We start from the raw sequence: 16,565 nt of genomic DNA, 5'->3' as shown, positions 1-16,565 counted from the left end.
CAGAGGAGACTTAAGTTTAGAATTTCATGTTGCTTTTGCAATTCATAACCTCCCACCGCACTGTGTAATGGAACATCATGTGCTTTCACACCCGTGACATGAGCAGCACTCTAATGCAGGCTAAACTGTGGCCCCTGCCACAGACTTATGACGTGGGCTAGACCATCATCTTGAAAGGAACCTAAATGATTTCTCAGGCTTCCCTACACAGAAGGTAAGGAGGCAGGCAGAGCTACCAAAGTACCAGTTCTGTTGCCAGTGCCAGCAAGTTCTGACCAAGCTCTCTAAGGGAGCACTGAGGCTAAGTGCAGTGGTCTTGAGATCAAGATGCTATGTTTGGGTTCAAATCTTGGCTCTTCCACTCTTAAACTATGTTGCCTTTATGGCTGTGAATGCATTCGTCTTTAAATGGTGGTTGATGCTCTCTTTTTATAGAATTGTTATGAAGGCTAAATGCAGGGGTATGTAAGCAAAAGATCATACTTTAAGATATTAGTAACCACTTTACTATTTTTAATAAGCAACTTATAATCATCTAGTACTTATGTATAAAATCCATTCAGTCCTCTGGCATATTATGACTGCATTCTTATCTATGACAAGGAGCCTATCAGGCTGTACTGCCTGATGTATAAAGGCATTCTCATTTCCAAAAGTGCACGATCCTATTAATACCTTTTACTCCCCACTGTTCATCTTATCTGTTTTAGCCTCAAAACAAGCTGATCTGCAACCGCTTTCTCAAAAGACCCAAGTCTGACTATTTCCCTTATATAAAAGATAGCTCTATCCTCTTTCTTCATGAAAGACCTTAGAGACCATGTGTTGGGGATTTGTAAATGTTTTTCTATCTTTTAGAAATTTATTGAAGCCCTGAGACCTTCTTCTTCTTCTTTTTGTCCCTCTGATTAGGTCTATCTAATACCGTTTATACAAAAGCATTTTCATAGTTGACTACAAATGACAGTTTTTTCAAAAGTGGGAAGATCCCAAAGGTGTTCAGTAATCGTCAGTGGGATCAGTGGTGCAGAAATAAATTCCCTAAGTAAGATACCATATCTACATCAAGGCAGTCCATGGAGTAAATAAAACTATATGTTATTTATAGTGGATCGTTGCATTTCTGGTGGAAGTTTAAAACCCAAAACAAGTTATATATCTGCATGCAAAATGCATGAATTCCAGGGTGAATATTTTATCTGCTTGGTAAGCTATCCAGTTTTCTAATTCCCATCTCTTGAAAACAAAAACAGTTTACACTGTATTTCACTATGAATATTACAGAAAGGCATACACATTCTAAGTTCAGTTTTTTTTTTCTTTACTTGATTGAGATTCCCTGGTTAAGATTTATATTTCATGCCCTGATTTGTTTGTTTGACTTCTCTGCATACCTGAATGGTCAGATCAAGGGCAGACTAAGACCTTTAGAAACGATGTTGAGTGTTGAAAGGGACGCTCATCTCCCGATCTCCGATCTAGAGGTAATTACAAATAAACTAAAAGATAGTTCAAGAAATCAATAAAGTTCTGGTTTATCCCTCAGAGATTTTTTCCCCTCTTTTTGTAAACATCAAATATCAGCTTATTTAAAAAAATGTATTCATGTTCCTGACTTGGAGCTGCCCAGTACCTTTCTTAGCTTCTCTTTGGGTAATCTGACAGTGGGTCAGACCCACTAAGCTGTTTGGGAATCTAGTTCGAAAGCCAGAAAGAGGTTGATAAGTGGGGGTTGATTAAAAAAACACCTCAATATGCCATTCTGTTTTATAAAATTAACTTTCTCTGAGGTCACTGGTAAACAACATATACCTTTCAAGCTAATGATGCTGTTCTTATGTATTGAGGAATGACAAAGTATATGCTTTGACACCTTGGAAACTGATGTTAGAGAAGGAAGCTTAGGTACTTCAGCGTTCGTATGTTAGTGTCATCATTGGTTTAGCACACTGTGCTCTAGCCATTGAATAAAGACAGAGTGATATACATCTAGAAGTTTTTAAAGGGCTGTGGAATTGAGGAATCTTCCCCAACTAGTCATGTGCAGCTTCTTCCGGAGCTGCTGAATTCTGGGATGTTAGAGCAGAGGAAGAGAGGGCAGAGTTCTTTTGGGAGCTCAATATCACAGCAACACAGTTTTAGGACTGGAAATCTACAGTCCATGCAGATTTTCCAGCTGGCTGTTATGAGGCCTGCAGGTATGCTTTGCTTGTTTCTTTGATTGTTGGTCTGAGCAATGTATGGCTTGTGGTTTTATTAGATCTGAATGTGAATGCATTTAGATGCGGCCTCCATTCTTCAGCTCACCATGGATGCCACTACTCGGAATTGCTTAAATCTGGCTGGTGTCTGTCTGGACCCTGTAGGTATCTCAGTGTGTGAAGCTGCCACTTTATAGAACTGCCATCAGTTTATGCTGATGCAGCTCCTCTTCATAAAAAGATTGCCTCAGAGGCTATGAGAAGTTAAATGTTCACCTAAGGTCATAGGCAGCTAAGACCAGAACTCAGGAGCCTGAATACTATAGCAGTGTCATTTTCACCACACAACTTGGGATTTGACTTTTAAATTTTGACCCCATTAGCTATGTCTTTCAAAAAAAGGAAACACCATAAACTTAAAAAATAAAAATACTATAAATATACCACCTATATATCTGATGATATCAACATGAAAAATAATACCACAATACAGTAAATAAACACAGCAGGGCTGTTTCATGTTATTTCCTGAAAATATTTCTAATTGGAGGCCTATTAATTGTTCTTGTAGTACATAAGGAAGCTTTTAAATATAGTATATGAGCATCGTCAAATAAAAACTTTTTTCCATGGCAGGAATCTTTTAGATGCATACTTGGACATAGTTGTCAGCGTCTCCCAGTTACAAAGTTTTGACAAATTCTGAGTTTAGATGTATATTTCATACACCATTAGAATACATTAGAATATATTATAAATTCCCTTAGGGCAGGGTTCTTCTTCCTTGTTCTACATATTTTACTTATTAGATAACTGTATGCACATGCTATGGCAAAAATTATAAGACATTAAATTAGAAATGTACCTAATTTAAATTTTCCAAATGAATTTTTTACGTATTGTTATAAGCATATGTGTATTGGTACTAAAGCACCTTTGAGCACCTTTATTAGATGAGTCAAATTAATATAAGAAGCAAGTATCATTTTCTTTTTTTTTATTTATTGGACTTTTAAACATTGCCACTTAATGGAAATCTAGTTTATTCATTTGGCAAAGAAATGTACCTTTGAGAGTAAAGTGGAATTGAAGTGCATGATGGCCTCCTGGCTACTTGGGAGGGTAGAGCAGGAGGATCCCTCGAGCCCAGGAGTTTGAGGACAGCCTGGGCAATGTAGCAAGACCATGTCTCTTAAAACAAGACAGAAAGTGGAATTGGTAAATCAAGGCTGATGCTTTATCTCATCCGGTACCTAGCATAGCGTAGAAATATTTGGTGAACCAGTGTATTAATAATAAATGAATGAATGAATGGAAGGATGGGTGAATGGGTCGGTGGGTGAATGCATGGCTGGATAAATTGAAAGATAAATGGATAGATCATTGTGGTAGAAACTTGACAACGAATCTACTATCAGCTTTTGAAAAAAAGGGCAGGAATTGTTGAATAATTACATACAAAATATAATCCAAAGATGAAATAAGTATTTTTTTATTGCTTAAAATGTGTTTTTTTAAAGAGATGACATAATGTATGTAAAGTGTCATGTGTATTATGCTTAACATTGTTAACCTGCTATTTATTGTAAATAATCATTGTTATTTACTTCTTTTTTCTTTCAATTAAAAAAACTGAATGTCAGAATATATATATATATATATATATATATATATATATATATATGCAGAAATATGGTCAGAGAAAGAAAAATGTTTATATTCTACTCTGATTTGACATTAGGTGGAGAGCGAAAAGAAATAGCTGACCTATCTCCCAATGCTAAAAGACTTCGGCTCATGCTGGAAACATACTGGTGAAAAATCGCAAACAATTATAAACTATTTTATTTCTTTGAGACAGAGTTTTGTGTTTGTTGCCCAGGCTGGAGTGCAATGGCACAATCTTGGCTCACTGCAACCTCTGCCTCCCTGGTTCAAGCGATTCTCCTGCCTCAGCCTCCCGATTAGCTAGAATTACAGGCATGTGCCACCACACCTGGCTAATTTTGTATTTTTAGTAGAGACGGGGTTTCTCCATGTTGGTCAGTCTGGTCTCGAACTCCTGACCTCAGGTAATCTGCCCATCTCAGCCTCCCAAAGTGCTGGGATTATAGGCTTGAGCCACTACGCTCAGCCGAGTAAACTATTAATAAATGCTAAATAATGCAGAAGAATCCAGGACAATGGAACTAGCTCTCTGGTCTCTTTCTTTTCTTACATGCTCAAGTCTCCTATGTGCTTATAAAAAGTTCAACTCATCTATATTGTAGAGTACTTTTGAGTCAGTTCTATTTATTTTCCTTCTATAGACCACCATATTTCTTAAGTGATGTACACCCTTGGCCTCCAGTTATCAGCCCACCAAAAGACTCACCAGGGTTTTCCTGTTGCCAAATTGGGTGATCTTTGTTTCCCATTTCTTCTCCTTCCTTCTCTCAATGTCTGTGGTATTTTCTATCTATCTTTCACCTGCTTACCTAGCTTCCCTTCCTCTTTTTGCCCTACCCTAGTTCACTTCTCCGTCTTCCTTGTTTAGTAGCTCTGTCTCTCTGTTTCTATTTCTAAAAAGTGGATTTCTCCTTAGTTAATATTCCTCTCTATTAGTTCTCCATTCTCTTCCTTAACAATATTATCTGCCCACCATCTCTATGCAAGAGTAATCTAAAATCATAGTTTCCATGTCACCTCATGTCTTTGTGTGATTTCCATATTTCTGAGTACAACTTCAATTCAGATGTCCTTTCAGCATTTCAAATTTAACATTTATAAATCTCTACTTCCATTATCAGTCACTTGAAAGTTCCTGACAATTTGTATTTAACTTGCTTTCTGATTTTGTAATTTCTTGCCATATTCCTATGGCTAGTGTGCCTACCTATAATAGAAGATAATTCACATTTTTTTCATACTCTATTTAAGTAACCTTCTAACAATTTCTTGACTATCGAAACACTCCTGGCCAACTCACATGTGACTGCTTCATGTATGCACTGGATTGCTCTCCTCACCTAGTATATCTTTCATGGTCACCAAGACCTGGAACTATGCCCACAGTTTTAGCTTAGAAGTTGAGGCCTTTGCTGGTCTTAAATGATCTTTCCCAATGTCATCTCACACCATTTGCCAAAATAATTTTTTTCATTTACTCTTTCCCTTCTCTTCATGGTTACTTAGGTTATTCCATCTACCTGGAATATCTTTCGAAAACCCATTATTCAATGACTACTTCATAGGACACCCTTGGGAAGCAGTCCCTGATCACTCTGTAGTTGGTCTTTCTTTCCTCTGAAATGCAATTATACTGTTCATTCTTATTTTGGGACATTAATCAAACATTCTCTGCCATATTGGTCTTCACTCTCCTCAGTTCTCCTGCTAAATTCTCATCAATTGTCTCCTGAGGTAATCTAATCCTAAACTGGTTTCTGAGGTCAGGAGACAATCTTTAATCATTAGTTTTTTTCTTTGCCTCATTTTCCTAAAGCATCTATTCCATGCTTCTCATGTCAATAACATACATTAGGCATTTGTTGAAGTATATCATATATTTTATGATATATGAAGTATATCATAAAAATGACAATGTCAATTCTATTTTAAGGCTTAAAATACAGTGGTACAGCATAGACTCTAAACCATATACATGGTGGGATTTAATTTCTGACTCTCGTTCTTAGTAGAGTGCGATCCTAGACAATCCTAACTTTTTTAAGGTTGAGTTTCCTTATGTATTGAACTTGTTTATATAATATTTACCTCCCAGAGGCTGGGCACAGTGACTTGTACCTGTAATTCCAGCACTTTGGGAAGCTAAAAAGGGAGGATTGCTTAAGGCCAGCAGTTTAAGACCAGCTTGAGCAACATAGCTAGATCCCATGTGTACAAAAAATCAAAAAATTAGCCAGGTATGGTAGCACATGCCAATAGTCCTAGCTTCTGAGAGGGCTGAGGCAGGAGGATCACTTAAGCCCAGGAGTTCAAGGCTTTAGTGAGCTATGATTGTGCCACTGCTTTCTAGCCTGGGTGACAAAGTAAGATCCTGCTTCTAAAATACAGATAGATAGATGATAGATAGATAGATCTATCTATATCTATATCTATATCTATTTATCTCACAGGTTAATTATATGTAGTCAATGAATAAAGATGATGTATCCTTTCTCCAAGAAGTGTTTTTAAAGAGGGCTTATATAAGGAAACTATAGATATTAGGATGTTAAGAATCATTTCTTTTCCTGAAATTTCACACCAACCCTTTTTCAATGCATATGAGTGTTTTATAGGCTAAAACAGGGAAGCATAGTTCAAAGATATACCTTGGAATTTGGGGAGACCCATTCTTCAGTTTGAGAATAGAATCTGTACTTGTTAGCTATGGCCATAATCTGGTCCCAGGGAACAGTACCTGGATTTCCTCAACTGAAAGTGGAGTTATAATGCTTTCCTTTCAGGATTTTGGTGAGGATTAGAGACAATGTAAGTTCAATGCTTAGCATACAGTGGGCTGGCCACTTTCAACAATAAAACATACCAATAATGTGGGTAAGTACAAATTGTTGACTTTTCACCCTGACTTTAAAAATGTTATTTTAGCTACTAATCTCAGCTGTAGCTTTCCAATGGGTTACCTTCTTCTCCTGGAAAAGTTGTTTGGGAACAAAGTCAACTGATGCTTTAAATCACCCTCTTTTCTTAAAAGGTGACACTTTTCCTACCCATTTTGTTCCCACATCTTGTCCTGGGAGCAAATACATACTTAAGTTTTGAAGCACACACTAAATAAAAAATTTGATAATGAGAAAATTCATTTGAAGAAGAAAATTTTGTAAAGGATTCTCTTGTGCCATTTGTACATTCACATAGCCACGGGCATGTGACTGCTCTCTAATTACTCAGTTACCTGCTTTGCACGGTATAAGTCATGTATCTGTTTAAGTAAACTGTACTAGTAGCAATCAAAGGCTTAAAGATTGCTTATATTTTTCCAACATGAGATATGTTGAAACTTACAGACATCATGGAGCTATAGCTGACAAAAACCCAGTATCTTATTATCCAAATAGCTTTAAACTCACTGTTACCATAACCCATGATAAACACTGCAGGTGATTAGATTGCGGGGAACATATCTAGATGGCATTTTAGTCCACAGGCTCAAAAATCTCCCCCTCTTTCTTTCCTTATGCCCTTATTTTTCAGAAATAGTGTCTTTGAAATTTTGGGCAATACCCACTCCTTTGTGTGTGGGTTTTTTCTTTTCTTTTTTTAGAAGGCAATGTGACTTCAAAAATATGAGGAACTAGGAAAGAAAGGGAAACCTTGTTAATGCTGGAGAGTTTGCTGAGTCAGCATGACGAGACAAATCAAAAAGAACACTTTGAGTCAGGTACACTACTTATTATGACCTTGGACAAGTGCCTTTCCCTTTGCTAGACCTCAGTTTTCCTGCCTGTTAGGGAGTTGGAGTATATGATTGTAAGATCACTACGAGTTCTTAAGTTCAGTGGTTATAAATGATTCGAGCTTCATCAACTTTTATTTGTAAGGGAAGAAAAATGGCTTTAGATCAGAAAAAAGATTATGTAATAACCACAATCAAATATATAACATCTATGCTAACTGAATAATGGATAGAGAACACTGGCTCTACAGCCAGAGGCATTTGGTCTGAGTCATGTCTGACCCCAGAGAGCAGAATTATTGAGATCAGTGATGGATAAGGTAGAGCTTTCTAAAGAGACTCTGACTTTCTTATTATATAAATGCTAGCAATAGGTCAGTGTCTCTGATGTAACTTCTGATAAAAATTAAAGACATCTTCTTGATATATAATGACATCACATCAAATATCACACTGGTTTTCCCACTAAGCCAGGTGCAGAATTCCAAAGTGTTGGGATATTTTTTAGCACTGAAACCTATCGAATGTGCTGCTGTCTCAAAGCAGTTCATATGATTATAGGAAAAGTTCCAGTAAATGAATGAACAGTTTTCTCATTTCTTTTTTTATCTTAGTAATCCCCAAATTTGGACTGGGGCTGTGAGAATGAGAGAGAAAGATGGAAGAAGTGGGGGCATCAGAAAGAATCAAGGAAAAGTCAGGGTTGATTTTCACCCACTCTCTCCTTACATTTTCCTCACTCCTCCTCCACACATACGGTCTTCTTTGCATAATTGTACCTCCCTCCAGAGTGCCCCCAAACAGCAGCAGCTATAAATTCAAATATCCAATGCAGGGAGTTATCTTCATCCTTGTGGTGGGCTGAGAATTGATTAAGCACAGGAAAGTAGAGAAAAAGAGAGAGATGTAATACTAACATAGTAATAAGGACCGGCTTCCTTTGTCCCAGTTTTTCCAAGTGAGTGCCCCTCCGTGAGGACAAGTACGCTGAATGAAGAGATCAAAACCCGACAGGTTCACTTTACAAGATTTGTGACGAAGATTGCTTTGCTTTGCTTTACTATTACGTTCTATTTTTGCCTCCATTGCCTTGAGATATTTTGAGTTTCTGTTTCTATTGCTACTGATATAAAAAGTTCTATCAGTCGCAAGAAATGAAAGGTGAAAAAGAACCAGGGATCCATAATACTCCATTTGTGAGTAACAATAAAGCTGTCTTCAACCTCAGCATGTCGGGTTCAGCTCAAGTCCGGGGATTAGCTCAGTCCCCACGTTGTAGGAACAGCATGTTCAAAAGCTTTGTCAGGCAGTGGAGCGCCCTACCGCCAGGAGGAAAAAAAGCAACTCCAAGGTATGATGTTCAAGGCTTTCTTGCCTCTCTCCAGATCCTTTAGCGTCAGACTGCACCACCACGTTTCATGTTTTTCTCACACGCCAGGCGCCTTTACGTCCTCTATTTGTTTGCTCACCTTCTTTCCTCTGCATGGAACCCACTTTCCCTCAGACAGCGTCTTCGGAGAGAGTAGAGCAGGACTGTTAGTCCAGACTCAGGGGACTGGATCAACTTGATAAACTGGGTACACTTGTCCAGATAAACTTGGCTTCCTGCTAACTCTCTGTAACCTTGAACAGGGAAGTGCACCTTTCCCTACCTTGGATTTCTCATCTATAAGACTAGGGGTGATCATAGGGCCTGCCTTACCAGGCTGTTGTGAGCATCAAACAACTTAACAGGTAGAAAGTCCTGAGAGCGGCAGAACATAAGAAAAACTCAGTAAATAGAGCCATTATCATCATGATTATTGGTGTCAATAGTGTTTTGGTCATTCACAACCTCAAGAGTTCTTTTATTTGGGATGTCTTCCCCCTTCCTGCCTCCATCCCTTCTCTTCTCTTCCAGGCCAGACATCTTCTGTCTGTGCCTCCAGGGCAGTCTCCAGCCTTTCCCACTGGCTGGCTGCTCCAGGTGGCACAGAGAGTCTTACGAATGAATAAGGTAAATAATGGTAGCAGGGCTCCTGGGTTTTCTCACTTCCAGTTCGCTCTGACCAATGGGGAAACTCAGTAGAAGATTGGAAAAGGAAGAAGAGTAAGAACAAGATATTTATACTCCAGATTCCTGCCCCTTCATCCCCCACCAAGCCTCGTGCTGGAAGTATCACTCGGTCCAGGGTCACCTAAAGAGAGGCCACTTCACACGACTCTCCCTCTCCCAAGTTCTGCAATCCAGCAGCCCTCTCGCTTTGGACCTTGTGGTCTAGTTTCACTGCTCTTCCTCCTGGGTTCCTGTATTATCTGTTGTTCCCCTACCCCTGTAATTAGTACTCCTACAATTAGATCCATGGCAAGTCAACCCTCCTAGAATGATCACAGGTTAAATGAGCCATCTGTTTGCTGTTGGGTCTCTTAGGGATACAATTTTTTTTTTTTCTTTCTAGTAGAAAATCTCAAATTTTAGTGAACATAACAATCAGCTAGGTCCCAGTGAGGTGGCACACACCTATAGTCCCAGCTACTTGACAGGCTGAGGTAGGAGGATCACTTGAGACCAGGAGTTAAGAGTATAGCCTGGGCCGGGTGTGATGGCTCACGCCTGTAATCCCAGTACTTTGGGAGGCCTAGGCCGGCAGATCACTTGAGGTCAGGCGTTTCAGACCAGCCTGGCTAACATGATGAAAGCCCATCTCTACTGAAAATACAAAAATTAGCCAGGTGTGGTGGTACGTACCTATATCCCAGCTACTCAGGAGGTGAGGCAGGAGAATCGCTCGCACTTGGGAGACAGAAGTTGCAGTGAGCCGATATTGCCTCACTGCACTACACAATGGGGAACAAAATGAGACCCTGCCTCAAAAAAAAAAAAAAAAAAAAAGAGTGAAAGAGTCCAGCCTGGGCAACTAGCAAGACTAGCAAGACCCATTCTCTAATTTAAAAGAGGGGGAGTGGTGGTGAAAAAAGAAAAAGAATCAATTAGGCACTTTGTTGAAAATGCAGATTGGCAGATTCCTTAATCCAGCCCCTAGAGACTCTGTACTCTATGTCTGAGATGAGACAGAGATTGTGTGATTAACAAGAGCCCCTGCAGATTCTGATCGCCACAGAAGTATCATACCTTGTAGGACATTGCTTTGAACTATCCCAGCATTTATTTCAATCTGTCCTGAATTTTATTCACTTTTTTTTTCTCCCCGATTAATCTTCTCTACAGGACTGTAACACATTGAATACCTACTCTGCGCTAAATATTCTCATAAGTGTTTATATGTATTATAGTTAATAATCACAAACCTATATAGGCCATTATTATTCCATTTTATAGATGACAAAACCAAGGATCATGAACCTTGAGCAGTTTACCCAGAGCTGTAATTGTCTGAGATCCATCCACCTCTACACCTGTTGGGATCCAGAACCTTTGCCCCTTTCATCATGTGTGACTGCCCTTGCACAGCGAAAACTTTAACAACTGAACGCTGGAGTACATTTAACTGGGAAGAGCAACTGCCAATCAAAAAACAGAATTGAACTTCACCTTACAGTATCAGGGAAGGTAATAATCGACTTTAGCCAGAAATGCTAAGCATACATTAATATTGTGACCTGTTTTCTCTTTGATTTCAGGTTTCTGTCTCATTCTCCTCTCTTTCCCCCTCACATTCCCTCTCCCCCTTATCCTCTGCCTCACCTTACTGGTTGGGTAGTGTGAACTCAAATGGGCTTTGTAAAACCAAAGAATTCAAAATCAGTATAACTACTGCAGCTGAGAGCAAAGGGATTCTTTTTCTAAATAATAAAGACTGTTTTTCTTAGTGATGTATTGAAAATTATGGTGCTCCTAAAGAGCCTTCGTAGCTGACAACAACATGTTATGGCATGAAAACACTCACGCTCCAGACATTTTTATTAAATATTATAGGAAAATGTATCTAATACATTTAAGAAGGAAAGCTCAACATGAAGAATTGAGGAAATGAGCGCAACTGATTTTCTCACATCAATGCAATTTCCTGTTGTAAATGGCTTCCCAATATAATTGTCTCCCGTTCTTGCCTGCACTAACCCATTTTTTAGTTGCTTTTTAGTGTATAAATGATGAGAACTGATCAAAAGAAAATTTCTAGAGGAGTTAGCACTCTTGGGTAACTTATGAGTTTAATCCAAAAATCATGTATTAAATGCTTGCTTCTTAGGCTTTCTGAAATTTACAATCTTGGGAATTTCATATGAATAATAACCCAGGAATTTGTTTGTGTAAGGTCCTTCTACCCTTATATTGGCATTCCCTTTCCTTCGGGAAAGTGTTTTGAGCTCAAGAATAAAGTCAAGTTTTTAGGCCTAAGAACTGTTGCAGAAAAAAAACACTCCCTAGCCTGATCTATTACTACAGGGTGCTCATTCTTAATAGCTGCATGGCCTTGGGCAATTTACACAGCCCTCCAAGCTTCATTTTCCCTGTCTGAAGGAAAAAAAAGGGCATTTAATAATATGACACCCATCGTACAGTGTTATTGTGAGAATTAATAAAGCAATGGGGCTAAAACACTTAGCAGTGTTGGTATTACTATTGTTATTGTTAATAGCCACTACAAGGTACGATTATGGCAGTGCTTGAGAGTCAGATATCTGGAGAACTACATATACACCCTCAGGGTGTAAAGCATGAAACTGATTCCCTGAAAACTGGGGACTGGATAGAAGAGCTGGACAGCTCCAAGTTGTATACCTAAAGTTATGAACTAGTAGATAGGAAGACAGGACTTGTATATGAGCCGTATCACTTTTCCTGTTACTTGACAAGTATTAAGGTATTTCAAAATGTGGTCATGTTTAAGCCCAATGCAGAAAGCACAGCCTTTTAAGGTTTGGTAATGCAGGTAGAAAATTAATTTTGCTTTCTTTCAAAGTATTACCTTGTTGCTGTAATTCCTGTTTTTAAGTGTTGTTTTCTTTAGATAGTAGGCACTGGCAGAGACAGTCTGCTTATACATTCTTTTTTTTTTTTTTTTAGACAAAGTCTCACTCTGTCACCCAGGCTGGAGTGCAGTGGCGCAATCTCGGCTCACTGCAACCTCTGCCTCCTGGGTTCAAGCGATTTTCATGCCTCAGCCTCCCAAGTAGCTAGGATTATAGGCGCTCGCCACCACACCTGGCTAATTTTTGTATTTTTACTAGAGACTGGGTTTCACCATGTTGGTCAGAGCTGGTCTTAAACTCTTGACCTTGGCCTCCCAAACTTCTGGGATTACAGACATGAGCCACCACGCCCGGCCCTCTGCTTATACATTTCTTAAAACTGGGGTGTTTTATCACCTCTCACCACCTCATAATGCCTAGTAGAGTTGCTCTCCTATCAGCTAGCAATCAGTGACTATTGGTTAAACTGAATTGAATCCTAGATACATATTAATAAAATAGTGATTTTCCTGGTTAAAACCGCAAAACGTGACAAGTATACATGTCCTTATTCTGATCCCTCTGCTAAAGCCTGCCCTTATCTTTTCTGGGATGTGTTTAACTCCATCCAAAATGTCCTTTATTCCCTCTCAATTTAAATTAATTAATTTATGTTACTTTTAGAGAAAAGGTCTCCCTGTGTCACCCAGCCTGGACTACAGTGGTGTAATCATAGCTCACTGTAGCCTCAAACTTCTGAGCTTAAGTGATCCTCCCACCTCAGCCTCCTAAATAATTGGGACTATTGATGCATGCCACCATACTGGGCTTTCAATTTGAATTTTAAAACAGCAAAAACCCAGGCCATGGATATCAGTTAACTGTCATTTATATATTTATATATTCATATATAGAGAGATAGATGCTTATTTATAGTAGTAGTATTCTCTACATTGTTTCTTAAATATATTCTTCAGAATATAAATATTCTATCTCCATTTTAAAAGAACTTGAGAAGTTTTTGACTGGTTATAAGAAAAAAATTATTTTAAGATACACACCTTTTTTTCTATTCATCTATCCATGTAGGCAGTATTTATTAGGTGCCACCTCTGTACCAGGCTTGGTCTCTTGTGCTGGGGAGATGGTGTGGAACAAGACAGACCAGTCCCTATCCCTCATGGTGCTTACAGACATGTGGACCAGTCCCTATCACTCATGGTGCTTACTGATATGTGGACCAGTCCCTATCCCTCATAGTGCTTAGAGACATGTGGACCAGTCCCTATCACTCATGGTGCTTACAGATATGTGGACCAGTCCCTACCCCTTGTGGTACTTACAGACATGTGGACCAGTACCTACCCCTTGTGGTGCTTACAGACATGCGGACCAGTCCCTATCCCTCGTGGTACTTACAGACATGTGGACCAGTCCCTACCCCTCATGGTACTTACAGACATGTGGACCAGTCCCTATCCCTCCTGGTGCTTACAGACATGTGGACCAGTCCCTGTCTCTCATGGTGCTTACAGACATGTGGACCAGTCCCTGCCCCTTGTGGTACTTACGGACATGTGGACCAGTCCCTACCCCTTGTGGTGCTTACAGACATATGGACCAGTCCCTACCCATCCTGGTGCTTACAGACATGTGGACCAGTCCTTACCCCTCATGGTGCTTACAGACATGTGAACCAGTCCCTATCCCTCGTAGTGCTGACAGACATGTGGACCAGTCCTTACCCCTCCTGGTGCTTACAGACATGTGGACCAGTCCCTATCCCTCCTGGTGCTTACAGACATGTGGACCAGTCCCTGTCTCTCATGGTGCTTACAGACATGTGAAGCAGTCCTTACCCCTCCTGGTGCTTACAGACATGTGGACCAGTCCTTACCCCTCCTGGTGCTTACAGACCTGTGGACCAGTCCTTACCCCTCCTGGTGCTTACAGACATGTGGACCAGTCCCTATCCCTCGTGGTGCTGACAGATATGCAGACCAGTCCTTACCCCGCCTGGTGCTTACAGACATGTGGACCAGTCCCTGCCTCTCATGGTGCTTACAGACATGTGGACCAGTCCCTATCTCTCATGGTGCTTACAGACATGTGGGAGACATGCACAGGATGTGGGAAAATCCTGGATGCTGTGGAAAATGATGAGAGGGACACTTGTCCTATTTAGGGATGCAGCGAATGGGAACATATCCCAGAAGAAGTGACATATGATCTAAGATCTGAAGGTTGAGCAGGAGCTAGGCAAGTAAGGAGAGGGATGATAATCTACTAGGCTAAGGGAACCATTTATGCCAGTGCTTGGAGGTAAAAGTGCTTGTCTCCTCAGCTGAAAATCATTCCAAAAGACCAGAGCAGAGAGATATGAATGAGGTGTGACCTTCAGATTCTCTTTAACAAATTATTAGGGCAAGAAAAACATTGTTCTATTAGCATAGTAGGTATATTAGGAAGCAAATATTCTAGTGCTTGGGACTAACAGGTACTCAACGAATGTTTTCCAGCTTATCTGCTGACTGAGTGGCTATTCAATACTATGTAAGGAGTTTCATGTTTTGATTTCTGCCTTCCAGTATCTTTTGGTTTTATCTGGGGGCTGGTGGAAATTTAGAAACAAAAGGGTTATAAAAAAAAAAACACACACACACACAACAGAAGAGCAGGCAAAGGTTTAAAGGCTTTGAGTGAATGTGGGGGAAAAGCACGTGGTAGGTAGAGGAGACCCTCAGGAAGTTTGGCGGGGGGGTGGTGGAACACAGGGCTGTAGCTGGAACCTGAAAGTCTCTACCTGGGGAGACTATGTCAGAGAACTTGGACAGAGCCCCTCCATTAAGCTCTGGTGGCAAATTGGGTAGTTATTTGTTGAAGCAGCCTTTGTTATCTGAACCTGAGCAGCAACAGGCACACTTCCACTGCTAGAAACTGTAGCATAGAACCATAATATTTTCCACTAAAAATCTGGGGCACATTATCTGGTAGAGGTACAAAAACATGCAAATTAGAACTCTGCCAGGATCTACAGAATATATGATGGTTATAGACATGGATTTTCAAATTGGTGTGATGGCCAGTTTTAATAGGGTCTTATGGCTGAAACATATGCTTCAAACCCAGTTAGACCTTTTTAAAATGATGGCATCAGCAGTGTGACTTCCTGTGGTCTGCCTGGTAGCAGCAGTGTGATGTCCTGCAAGTTTCTTTACCTCTCTCAGGCTTAGCTCCTTTATCCGAAAATGGGGATAATAATACCTTCTTAGGGGTTATTTGACTATTTCCATGAAAAAATTAATAGTAAGTACTCAAGACCATGCCTATGCTAAAAAATAAAATTATTGTTAAGATAATGATGATCGAGCCTCATTTGCGGGGGTAATCAGACTCTTTTGGGAGCATATAACCCCCAGAATTCTTTGACTTTCCAAGTACCCATCATTCCCAGGTCTGTAAATGTGTTTTTGTTCTCAGTTTAGCCTTTTATCAGGATTCCCAAACTCACTGATTAGGCTGGCTTGTAGGCGCCAACCTGAAAAAGAATTTGACTTTGTCAGTATTGGGAAAATATTTGTAAAATAGTACAGTCAATAAATAAATATACTGTAGACTTTGAGTCGCTTTTAAAAAAAATTGCCCAGGAGGTTAAAAAAAAAAAATTCTGGACTCAAAATGTTAACTGGGTTTGGTTTAGTATTTGGACAAAGAAATCCCTGCTCTGAACTGAGCAGAGAGATAAGCGCCTTGACTTGCAATAGATTAAGAGACTTGCATTGGTGAGAACAAACCATGTCTGAGGCTCTCCCTGAGTGCCGCCACATTTAGATTTAAGATTAACTGCAGCCGAATGGTGGAGCGGCTGTTTGTTTTATGAAACAATCGCTAATGACATTAAACAGACGGAGCCCCTTCCAACATGATTGTTCATTTGCGATAAACTGAGAGAAGCCCACAAGAGATTGAAAAAGAAAACTCATAAGTGCTTCATTTTGAGGCTCTTACAAAATTCTATTGGAGGTGACAATTAATGGAAGTGAATGGGAATCTAATTCAGAGCACATTTA

At 39.7% G+C, this 16,565-nt stretch overlaps 1 protein-coding gene across 10 annotated transcripts in view; it reads left to right on the top strand.

Annotated features, from left to right (window-relative positions):
- The window catches only part of ESRRG (estrogen related receptor gamma), a 644,467-nt gene that overhangs the window by 367,442 nt on the left and 260,460 nt on the right, over positions 1-16,565 (top strand). The gene's annotated exons all lie outside the window — the stretch shown is intronic.

Source organism: Saimiri boliviensis, chromosome 14 (assembly GCF_048565385.1).
Source record: "Saimiri boliviensis isolate mSaiBol1 chromosome 14, mSaiBol1.pri, whole genome shotgun sequence".
NCBI lineage: Eukaryota > Metazoa > Chordata > Mammalia > Primates > Cebidae > Saimiri > Saimiri boliviensis.
This window is presented reverse-complemented; position numbering and strand designations above follow the sequence as displayed.